A 10,327-nucleotide genomic window follows, 5' to 3' on the forward strand; every position below is an offset into this window, starting at 1 on the left:
AGCAAATTTCTTTGCTTAAATGGCAGAGGGGTTGAATCCAGGCTGGATTCTGCCAGGACTGGGGAGCAGAAGTGCCACAGCCTCCACCCCACAGATCTTAACGGGGTTTCCTCAGGTGGACACCGGCTGTGGGAATGGGATGGAGGCCAGCACGCTCAGCTTCCCCATATCCAGGGAAAACCAGACCCTTCGGGATGTGCCCCTGTGCTTCCAAGAGTTTCCTCACCCAAATGTCCCTGAGTTTAACTGATCCCACACGAACGCTGCTCCACCAGGATGGAAACAGGATGAAAATGGGCAAATGACCTCCAAATCAAGGGTTCACATCCACTTCCACCCCAAAAATCCAACCCCCTGGATCAGCCTCCATGCTCTTGGAAAGCCTAATCCCGATTTTCCAACTGCATCCCCCAAACCTCTGCAGAGCCCTCAGCGAAGGACAGATTTCATCCTTCTTATCGGAGCTTCGGAGACACCATTTGTCTTCCTGACAGGAATCAGCTGGATTCCCCAACAAGGAGACAAAGGAAAAGGCCACGAGCCCCAGGAGGGCATGGATGGTCTGAGCTGGTGCAGCTGGGGGTGAAATCCTGGAGAGGAGCATTTGTTTCCAGCTTGTCCCTCTGCACATGGAGCTCCGGCATCATTCCAGCACGGTGGGGCTGGTGGGAGCCGGAGCAGATCCCGGCTGTGCACACAAAGCACAGAGCTTGGGGGGTTTTTGGGATGTTTGGGATCCTGGGGGCCCTCCCCAGCTCCTGAAGCCACGCTCCTGTTGGCTCCAGGGCTGGCTGGGCCGCAGGACAGGGATGAAATAATCTTTGGATTCACTCAGTGGGAGCACTGGGGGGGTCAGTGGGGAGGGTCTCCCAAGGCTTGGGAAGGAGGTGAAAGAGCCTTTGCCCCATTCCAGGCTGGAGAAATGGTTCCCAGCCCATTTCCACCTGGTAAACCTGGACAGAACCCTCTGCCCAAAGGTTTGGGATGGAAGGGATCTCAAAGCTCATCTTGTTCCAACCCTGACACCTTCCACTATCCCAGGCTGCTCCAAGCCCTGTCCAGCCTGGCCTTGGACACTGCCAGGGATGGGGTTTGTGCCCTGGTCAAGATGGGGAAATGCCACAGGAATGATGGAGCAGCTCCCTAAAGTCTCAGGCCGCTGTGCCCTGCGAGGGGGGATTTTGGGAATTGTTCCCACCAGGTTTGTGGCAGCTCCTCGGCTGCCAGCACCAGTCCCAAACTGGTTTGCAGGAAGGAAACCAATCCCACAGGCTCCAGACACATCCAGCAGCTGGGACAATGCACCACAAATGAGGATTCGGGAAGAGCTGGGATCTCCTCATTTGTGGGATAAGTGTGGCGGCTGCTCCAGGGACAGAAGGGAATCAAAGCAAATTCCCTGCCTGGGATGGAGATCTTGGGTTTGCAGCCTGGATCCATTTTCCTAAGGAACTCTCCATCCTGCTGGAGATGGATTCTGGACAGGGAGGGAGGAATCACCTGAAACATACCCTGAGCCTTGATTAACACCTGGTTTTGCTTCAAAAACATCTTCCCGCTTTATCCCGAGTCTGAGCTGCTTCCTGCAGCTCCACAGAATCCATCTGGGATGTGCCAGAGATCTGCAGCCAGGCAGAGCAGCCCAGCCCCAAAAAACACAGTGTCCTGCCATGGAGGGGGTGTCTCCATGACCTTCCCCTCTCCAGGCTTCCAGGTTTTGTTTGCTTGAACTCTCGGTTCCTTTTTTATGGTTCCCCCGAGCTGACAGGCTCAGCACAGGCTCTGCTCCCATCATTCCAAGATCAAATGGCCAGGCAGAGCTTGCCAGCCCCATGGAAAGCAGGTCCTGGGAGCTGGTGGAACCAATCTCAAGGAAACAGCGGCCAAGGCTGCCCTGGTTTTAGAGGAGAAGTTTCCAAGCCCGTTATTTCACCTTGAGCAGAGCCAGTGGGGCTGCCCAAGGCTGGGATTATCCCAAGGGCAGGTGCACACACGGATCACCCTCCCCACCAGCCAGACCCGAGCCTGGAGAGGCACCTGGAGATCTGGCACATGGAATTCAGCAGAGCTGAAGCGTTTCTGCCTTTGGCTGAGCTCAGCCTCCCTCCCAGTCCAGTCATCCAGGGGCCTTCCAGCCGGGAGCTGCTCCCTGCCCAGCAAGAGAAGAGACTTTTATTGGGATTAAATGAACGTGTGCACAGCTGATCCAAGAGCTCTGGGATCATTCACTCCGTGGGGATTTTCCTCAGCTGCTCTTCACCCCGGCTGGATTTCGGGTGGCACCAGCTCCCAGAACATTTGGCTGGTGGGTTTTGGCAGCAGTTTTCCCAGGATCTGCAAAGGAGCAGGCACCAAGGGCTCATAAACTCTGGTGGGAATTATGTGCAAGAACAGCTCAAACTCCATGGAAAATCCCAGCTGTCCCAGTAAGGGATGTTCTCCTCCCTGCTGTGAGCACCAGCACCTCTCACTGCGGTCGAGGCAAGTAACGATCCCAGGAGTCCAACTTCCAAAATTCCAGCAATCAGGACAGGGGTTCCTCCTCCCCCATCCTTCCAAGTCAGCCATCACCGACCCCTGGAAGCTGAGATACTGGAATTGTCCATGGATATCTTCCAGTGCAGGGGCAGCTGAAGTCCCAGCCTGAGGAATTGCCCTTTGGAATCTTTCCAAAGGGGACAGCTCCAGGCCCTGGGAGTTCCCCACACTCCTAAAGCCTGACTTAACTCCCCAGCTTAGGAGCTGATTTGTTTCGAGGTGACCTTAAGTGACACTGTCAGTGCAATGCAGAGTCCACAACAGAGCCAAGGTTTGGTTTCAGCTCTCCTGGTTCCTGTTCCCTGATCCCACAGACTTTTCCCTGTGTTTGGTCCCTTCCACAGAAGCAGCCAAAGCTCCAGCAGCACTTTCCAGCTCAGCTCACTTGGTACGGCACATTCCCACCTTTTCATGAATCCCAACTTTCCCAGCAAAGGGTCACATCCCGATCCTTCAATCCCACTCCGTGAAAATTCCCTCAAAGCAGCCAGGGGTTGGACTTTGGGAGGGATTTCCATGGGGGAAGAAAGGAGCTGCTGCCCTGGAATAAAAGCTGGACAAGACAAGACAATTCCATCCCAAAGGCAGCAGTTGCCGTCCACGGCTCCAGAAGCCAAAGTGGCTCCCAGAGGGATCCTGCTCTCCCCAAAAGTGCAGCACCCATCCCTCCCACACTGCTCAGCTCTCCTCAGGACCACCTGCATGGGCTTCCCTTCCCACCCCATATTCCCAGCCCCCAAAAGGCCTCCCAAAACCCCCAACAGGAGTTACTGTTACAGGAGTTACTTTCCCGGTGCTACTGGGAAAGTGCAGAATTCCTTCAGTTTATTGCCATATAAAAACTCTTGCTGGGATGGAAGATGAGGAATGGAAACACATCCTCAGCATCCCACGCACAGTCTGGCTCCCACCGGCTGCTCCATCTGGATCCCACCCAGCTGCAAAACTGGGAGCTCCCAGAGCTCTCCAGGGAGGCCTGACCCCAGCCAGGTCCTTTTGCTGGGTGTTGGATCAGCACAGCCTGTCCTTTCCTAACCATTTGCTCCCTGTGGAGCAACTCTTGATTCCAATCTCCCTGCCTGTGGTTTCCTCTGCTTCCTAACCAAGCTCTCTCCTTGGATTTGTCGAGGGATGAATTGCAGTCCCTGCCTGGCTGCAGGGAGGCTCGTGCCCCTCGCTCATGGCTCCTCTGAGTCACTTTTTGGCCAGACACAAAGCAAAAAACTCTGCTGAATGGACCAGCAAAGCCAAAGGCCCAGCTTGGGCCTTAATTTGATGACAAACAAATCATTCATCTGCTGTGACTGAAGTGGGAGGGGAGAGAAAAGGTCCAGGCTCCAGGCACGGCCTTTTCCCATTGGAAATGTCCTTCCCACCATGGCAAACACTCCTGGCTGTCACCTCTGGGCCTTGCCCAGCTGGGGAAGGCAGCAGCGACCTTGAAATGCTCAAAGTGGCACCGACGTGGCAACTTTGGGCTGAATAACCTCAGATTTGGGGGCTCCGAGATGGAGCAGCCCTGGGGTGTTTTATTGTTTTAAAATCAGACAAATGCTGCAATAGGCTCCACTGGGAACAAATCCATGGGAAGTATTCCCTGGTGGAAGGGGCTGGGACGAGGCTGGTGGGTCTGAAGCTCTCCTTTATCATCTCCAGTGCCATGAGGGCAGAGGGAAGGGGATGGAGGAGGTCCCTCAGCTCTGGGCCTCAGTGCACAACCAGGCAACCATTTCCACCCTCACTTCACCCCATTTCTGGGTTCTGGGTGACACAGCTGAAAGCAGCTCAAAAAACAACATCCTACAAATGCTGAAAGCTCAGAAATGCCATCACGGAGTGGGAGGGATTCTCCATGCACATTCCAGTGAGGGAATGTTAACCTGGCTTCATTTTAACAACATTTCTGTGGGAATGGGGCCTGTGGGGCCTGCAGGGACTGGGGTGAGGCAGAAACAGGAGCAGAGCAGAAGGAAATGAAGTGTGAGGGAGGAAGAACAGGAACTGAACAGGCTGAGACCTGGAAGGAGAGATAAAGGGGAGGAAAAGGGGAGATAAAGGGGAAGTAAGGGGGAGATAAAGGGGAGGTGCTGCTCCAGATGGCAGCAGCAGGAACAACCTCTGGCACCTGCTGTCATCCAGCCCTATTTAGAGTTGGTTGGGCTTTATTTTGCCAGGAATTAATAGGGCAAAAGTAGAACTCAGAGCAGTGCAGCAAAGCAAAGCTTTGCCCCCAAAGTGGGGCACAGACAAAACCCTGGAGCCCATGAGAAATTCCCAGGGAGTCTCTGCTTGGAGAGCAGGGCTTGGTGGGACTGGCAGCTGCCACTCCTCCAGCCCCCAAAGCATCCAAGGGGATCAAAGATCCATCCATCCCAAACTCCTGCAAAGCCTGCTCAGCAGCCCTGGGGTTCTTCTCTTCCAGGAGGTTCCTGGCAAACACTCCGAGGCAGGAACGGAGGGTGAAAGCCAGGGTGGGCCCTGGATGAGTTGGAGATTGTTTTTCATGGTTTTTCTGGGGTGTTGAAAGAAATCCTTCGTTCTCCATGACCTGGGAGCTCTGGGAGTAGAGTGGGGTCGTGCTGGAGCTCTGGAGCTTATTAAAGCCCAGCACTGAGGCTCAGGAGTTGGAGGGAGCTCCCTGAGCTTTACTGGTGATGTCAGCACCACCTCGGGGCCTGCTCACAGCCCTTCCCTGCCTGCAGCATTCCCAGAGGCTCCCTGAGAAGCCCAGGCTGGAAATGGGATGGATTTCCACACCAGCAATCCCTCAGGGTTGTGCCTGTGCTGGCACTGAGAGGGCAGAGCTGGCACATCCCGGGCATGATCCCAAAGGGAAGGGAATAGCTGCTGGGAGAGGTCAGAGGGGGGCACTTGGAAGGAATTGGCCCCACTGACTCACCAAAAATGAGGTTTTACATTAAAGCCTGGATCCATTTCCTTGTGTCCAAGGCTCCTTTCCCAGGAGCCACAACAGGAGTGTGTGGCACACACGAGGCTGTTCCACAGGATCCATTTCCCTGGATCCATCTGCCGGCGCTGTCCCAGTGCTCCCTGGTTTATCCCATAAATCCTTCCCTGCATTTCCACTCACTCTGAGCAAATCATTTTCCAGATGGCCCCAAAAAGAGAAACACAAATCCAACACATTACTTGGATGCAGTGATGGAGCTGCCCCTTCCCTCATCTTCCCTGTGCTACCTCCTGCTCTGGAATGGGCCAGGCCTTTCCTACATGAATGGGGCAACTACAGAGTGACTCGAACCAACTGGAACAGGGAAAAGCCAAATTAATCCCCCCTGTTTTGTCCTGCTTGGGCCCAGCTGGGGGAGGGCGATGTAAAAAGAGCACTCAGAGGGAGCAGCTCATCTCCTGAGGGTTGTGATGTCCAAATCCAGCTCGCTCTCCACAGGAAAACAACATCCAAAGCCAAGGCCATCCCTGTGCGGAGCTCTGAGCTTACACCCTCCCTGTTATTCCAAAAGATCCCACAGTGTGCCCACACTGGAGTCATTCCCAGTGTCCTGGCCATCAGGAAGAGCTTGTGCCCATCCCAATCCAGCTCCACAAGGCAGGACAGAGGCCCCTGGAGCCTCGCACTGATTGTAAGTAATGATTTCTAATCCGCTGCTGCCGAGGGGAGGCCGACAGTGCTCCCATTAACTCTGTCCCTTTCCTTTGGAAACCCACAGCTATCAGCTCCCTCTGGAAGGCCCTGGTGCCATAGTGTGAAAGGGAAAAAGGAAAAAAAAACAGAATATGAAGCTGAGAATCTCAGGAGGTGATGGATTTATCATCTGCTCTTGCTCACAGGACGAACCTGTCACGAGACAGGGGACGGACAGGCCGTGGAGAAGCCAAGCTGGAGATTTCCCCAATCCCTGAGGAAAACAACTCTCTGCTAATCCCAGAGGCTCCAGGCCAGCACTGAATATCCATTAGGCTGGGGCAAAGCCAGGACTCCAGCTCCAGGCCTCTGCTTTCACTCTGTGTGTTGGTCCTGTGCTCGTTTTCAGGGCCAAGACACATCCAAAGGCCGCGGGGCCACCAGAACCTCGAAGGCACCAAATTTCAAGGTCTCCAGAAGAAAGAAGCTGATGAACCCCTCCAACACATCTCCCTCAGCCCTCTGGGAGCCGTGGAGATCTCCCAAAGCAGGAATTCCCCAGCGGAGCAGACCACACAGATGGAACCAGCTGGAAAAAGGGCCTGGATTTTTTATATCTTTCTCTTTTTTTTTAAATCTCTCCATTTTTTCTGGTGTTGCTTTAACCTGCAGACAGTAACTCGAGGAGGTGCTGCTCATCTCCTAAAGTTCCCTCTTGCCCAACCTTAAATGACATCCAGGGAGACACAAGAAACCCTCTGAGCTCCCTCTTGGCACCACCACAAAGCACAGAAGCCAAGGTGTGAAACCCCCAAAGGTGCCAGCACATCTCCAGAGCAGCCTGACACCCTCAGTGTCCCAAAACTCTCCTTTTTCGCCTGAAATCTGAGTTCAGTTTGGAGGCAGCAGTTGCACAAGCACTTCTGCATGTGGTTCAGCTGTAAAACTTGGCCCAGGGTTTCCCTCACCACGGCTCAAGTGTTATTTTAGGGGGGAGGAAGGTTGGAGACACTGAAAAACCAGACCTTCCCAAGCTTCAAATAAGTCTCTTTTTTTTTGTCCTGCAGACTGAAATTCCTGGAGTTTAAATCCCTGCTCTTTTTTGGAATGGCACCTGGGAGAAGGTTGAACCCCCTGAACAAGCACTACCTTGGAACAAAGGGAGTTTATTAGTTCTGTTCTTTGGAGGAATAGAAATGCATTATTAACGGCATCGGGGATTACTAAAAACTGAGGAAAGCAAATTAAAAACTAATTCTGTTCTCACTATTTCCTGACTTTCTGTGCTTTTTCTAGCCTGGAGTGGGAGGTGTTGCACAGGAGGGGAGGGATGGATGGGAAAGGCCTTCAAGTGCCTTCCCTGCCACTGACAACTGCCTTGCACTTTCCTTTCCTGCTTCTTTTCACTTCCCTGTCTCCACAGGCTGGAGAGGGAAACCCTGGGAGTTCCCGGAGCCAAAGCAGTTTGGATTTTCTCCTCCTCACCTCCTAATTTGCATGAAATCCTCCTTTTTCTGCACTGCATCTTCTAAAATAGTGTGGATAAAATAGGAAATAAGAGAAAATCCAAACTCTGGTGAGTGCAGCCCTTGAGGAAGGAAAACCCAGCACTGGGAAGAGACTCAGGGAATTCCCTCGTTCCTGGTAGAGCTGAAACCTGTCCTTAAACCTGTGATTAAACACAATTAACATGAGCTCAACAGCAAACTTTAACAGGAGAATAATTAAAACCCAGCCCTGTTTCTCACCCTGTCCTTTGTGATATTGTCAGTTTATACAAATTCCAATCATTAGGAAAAAAAAAATTAATTCTTTCTCATGCAAGGTGCAAACAAACCCAGGCTCTTCTTCCATCCAGGATGGTGGAGAGAGAATAAATGAGGGAAAATAGATTCCTCTGCTTACCTTGCCTTTGGAAACACTTTTCCATATCCCTGTGAGCTTCCTTGCAGCAGGTATTTATCCTCCCAAATAATTTCCCATCCTGTTGCAGTTCCAATGGTTTTTGAAAGGATGCAACATAAAATCCACTAACCTTGAGGCCCTGGGGGCTGGGAGCTCAGGTCCCTCTGCAGATCTCTCACTCCTGAAAGAGTTTCCTGAAGGGAATCCCTTTTTTCCAAGTGGGACGGCACGACTGCCTGGTGAGAAGGATCAGAACTGGGTTAACGTGGTTTGTCCGGGACAAAGCTGCACCTCAAACATTAAATCAATGAAGGGGGGATTTGAAAAAAGTGGGAACAGTTGGCTTCTGTTAAATTCTCCAGGATTTTCCCTGGGATGCTGTTTACAAGACATGGATTTCACGAGACCAGACGGGAGCACAAAACCTCCTTGGACCAACCACAGGTGCCACCTACTCGTGCCTGTCCTTCATCTCCACCCTTGGAAAAACAAGGTTTTCCAGGGAAGATGCCATTCCTTCGGGAATGTCCCATCTGGGGGGTGCTGTGGAGCACGAGATGTTGCTGTTCTCAGGGACAGTCACCCACAAGGACACCCCAGAGTGTCCCTGCAGCTCCCTCCGGAAACCTGGGAGATCCACAGGACATGGAGCTCTCCTGGAGGTGTCTGAGCAGCCTCTGGGTCACCCAGGGGAGGGACAGGACTCAGTGCAAGTGTCCCTGCAGGGATTCAGTTCAAATTCTCAAGGAAAACCCCTCTGTTTGAGGCAGGAAGTTCAGCCCTCGCTGCCCCTGAGTTTCCCTGTTTCTCCTGGAATATTTTGCAGATTTAAGACCCCGTAGGTGGTGATTTGGAGTCCCTTTTCCAATCTGATGTCCCTGAGGAAAGAGCCATCCTAAATTCCTGTAAATTCCTCCCCGTGAGGGTGGATTTCCCAGAGAAGCTGTGGTTGTCCCTGGATCCCTGGAAGTGTCCCAGGCCTAGTGAAGGCCCTCACCATGACCTCAGGGGTGGATGAGCAGCGGTGTCACCACGTCCCATCTGGAGGGGACAGCAAGGACAGGAACTGCCACTCCCAGAGTCCCTTTAGTTCTGAAAGTCAGGATTTCCTAGGTCAGTCTGAAGGTAAAATCGAGCTGGTTTCCATCATTCCAAGGGTCCCAAAAAGCAGAGAACTGGATGAAAGTCACACGTGACTCCCCCATCCTGGCAACTGCAAGGTCCTCATTACGACCTTTGCTGAAATAAATGTAATGCAGCCACTGATGGGGCTCTGCCTAGGGACAAAACCCAGCAAAAGCAGCAGGGAGCCTTTATCTCCCCACTCTCCCCCATCCATTTTCCTGCTCTTTCAGCACCCACATCCCTGGGTGGGATCTGCTTTGATCGTTTGTTGGTTCAGGGTGTAATCAGCACTAATAATTTCTCCACCCTAGTGCTATTAGGCACATTTGGGAAGTGATTTCCCACCCCCCAGAGACCCTGCAACTGGATACCTCGTGTGCTAACCCATGGATTTCCTCCACTTCAGCATATCCCGAGACCTCAAGGAAATTAGCAATCCAAACAAATTCTGCTGGGGTTTCAAAGATGAATTCCTGTAATAACACTGCACTGGGATTGGACTGGGGGCTGGAGCTCTCCACAAACCAGGCAAAACCTCCCAGACAACGAGGGATTTGCCCAAACTTCAGCTCGGTGGTCACGTAGTCCTGTGTCCCCCTTCCCTGCACTGCTGATTACCCAGATTATTTCTGTCTCAGCACAAGTTCAGTCACTTCTCCTTATCCAGAAGCTCGTCCTTTCCACAAGTTCCAGAGAAAAATGAAAGTGACCGGATTAAAAATAGAAGAGGGGAAAAAAAATAAACTCCAACAACTTGCTATCTCAACTGCCTTTTGCTTCTGGCACTTGCAGTGCTGTTCCTTGTTTTGTTTGCTTTATTTCTTGCCTTTTTGTCTCCCCTTTCCCAAGAGAGAACTGCAAAGGTCAGACGCTGCCACGCTCCCGTGTCCTGCGGCAGGAGCTGCCTCAGCTCTTGGCAGGCTCAGGAACCAGACAATTCCTCAGGAGAGGTCCCAATCCAGGCTCGGGAAGAGCAGCAGGAGCAGGACATGGGAATGCTGAGCCATGGGCTGAGAGCAGCACAGCAGCCAAAACCCCAACACCCCGGGGCTGAGCACTGAGGGAAGGGGAACATCCATGGAGAATGAAAAAGGGGTGGCTGAGGGAAAAGAGAGGATTTTATGTCTGGGTTAAAAGAGGTGGATGAGGAAGAAG

At 52.5% G+C, this 10,327-nt stretch overlaps 1 protein-coding gene across 2 annotated transcripts in view; it reads right to left on the reverse strand.

Annotated features, from left to right (window-relative positions):
• LOC121664058 (zinc finger protein 469-like) overlaps positions 1-10,327 on the reverse strand; it is a 188,440-nt gene that overhangs the window by 173,566 nt on the left and 4,547 nt on the right. The window contains exon 2 of one of the 2 annotated variants that reach the window (XM_042027044.1): positions 8,178-8,283. The gene's annotated coding sequence lies outside the window, so the exon portion shown is untranslated. Of the gene's footprint in view, positions 1-8,177 lie in introns of both variants that reach the window. The other variant, XM_042027045.1, reaches the window with a different exon arrangement.

Source organism: Corvus kubaryi, unplaced genomic scaffold (genome assembly GCF_017639235.1).
Source record: "Corvus kubaryi isolate FWS band 111438036 unplaced genomic scaffold, C.kubaryi_AGA036_p1.0 37300, whole genome shotgun sequence".
Classification (NCBI taxonomy): Eukaryota; Metazoa; Chordata; class Aves; order Passeriformes; family Corvidae; genus Corvus; species Corvus kubaryi.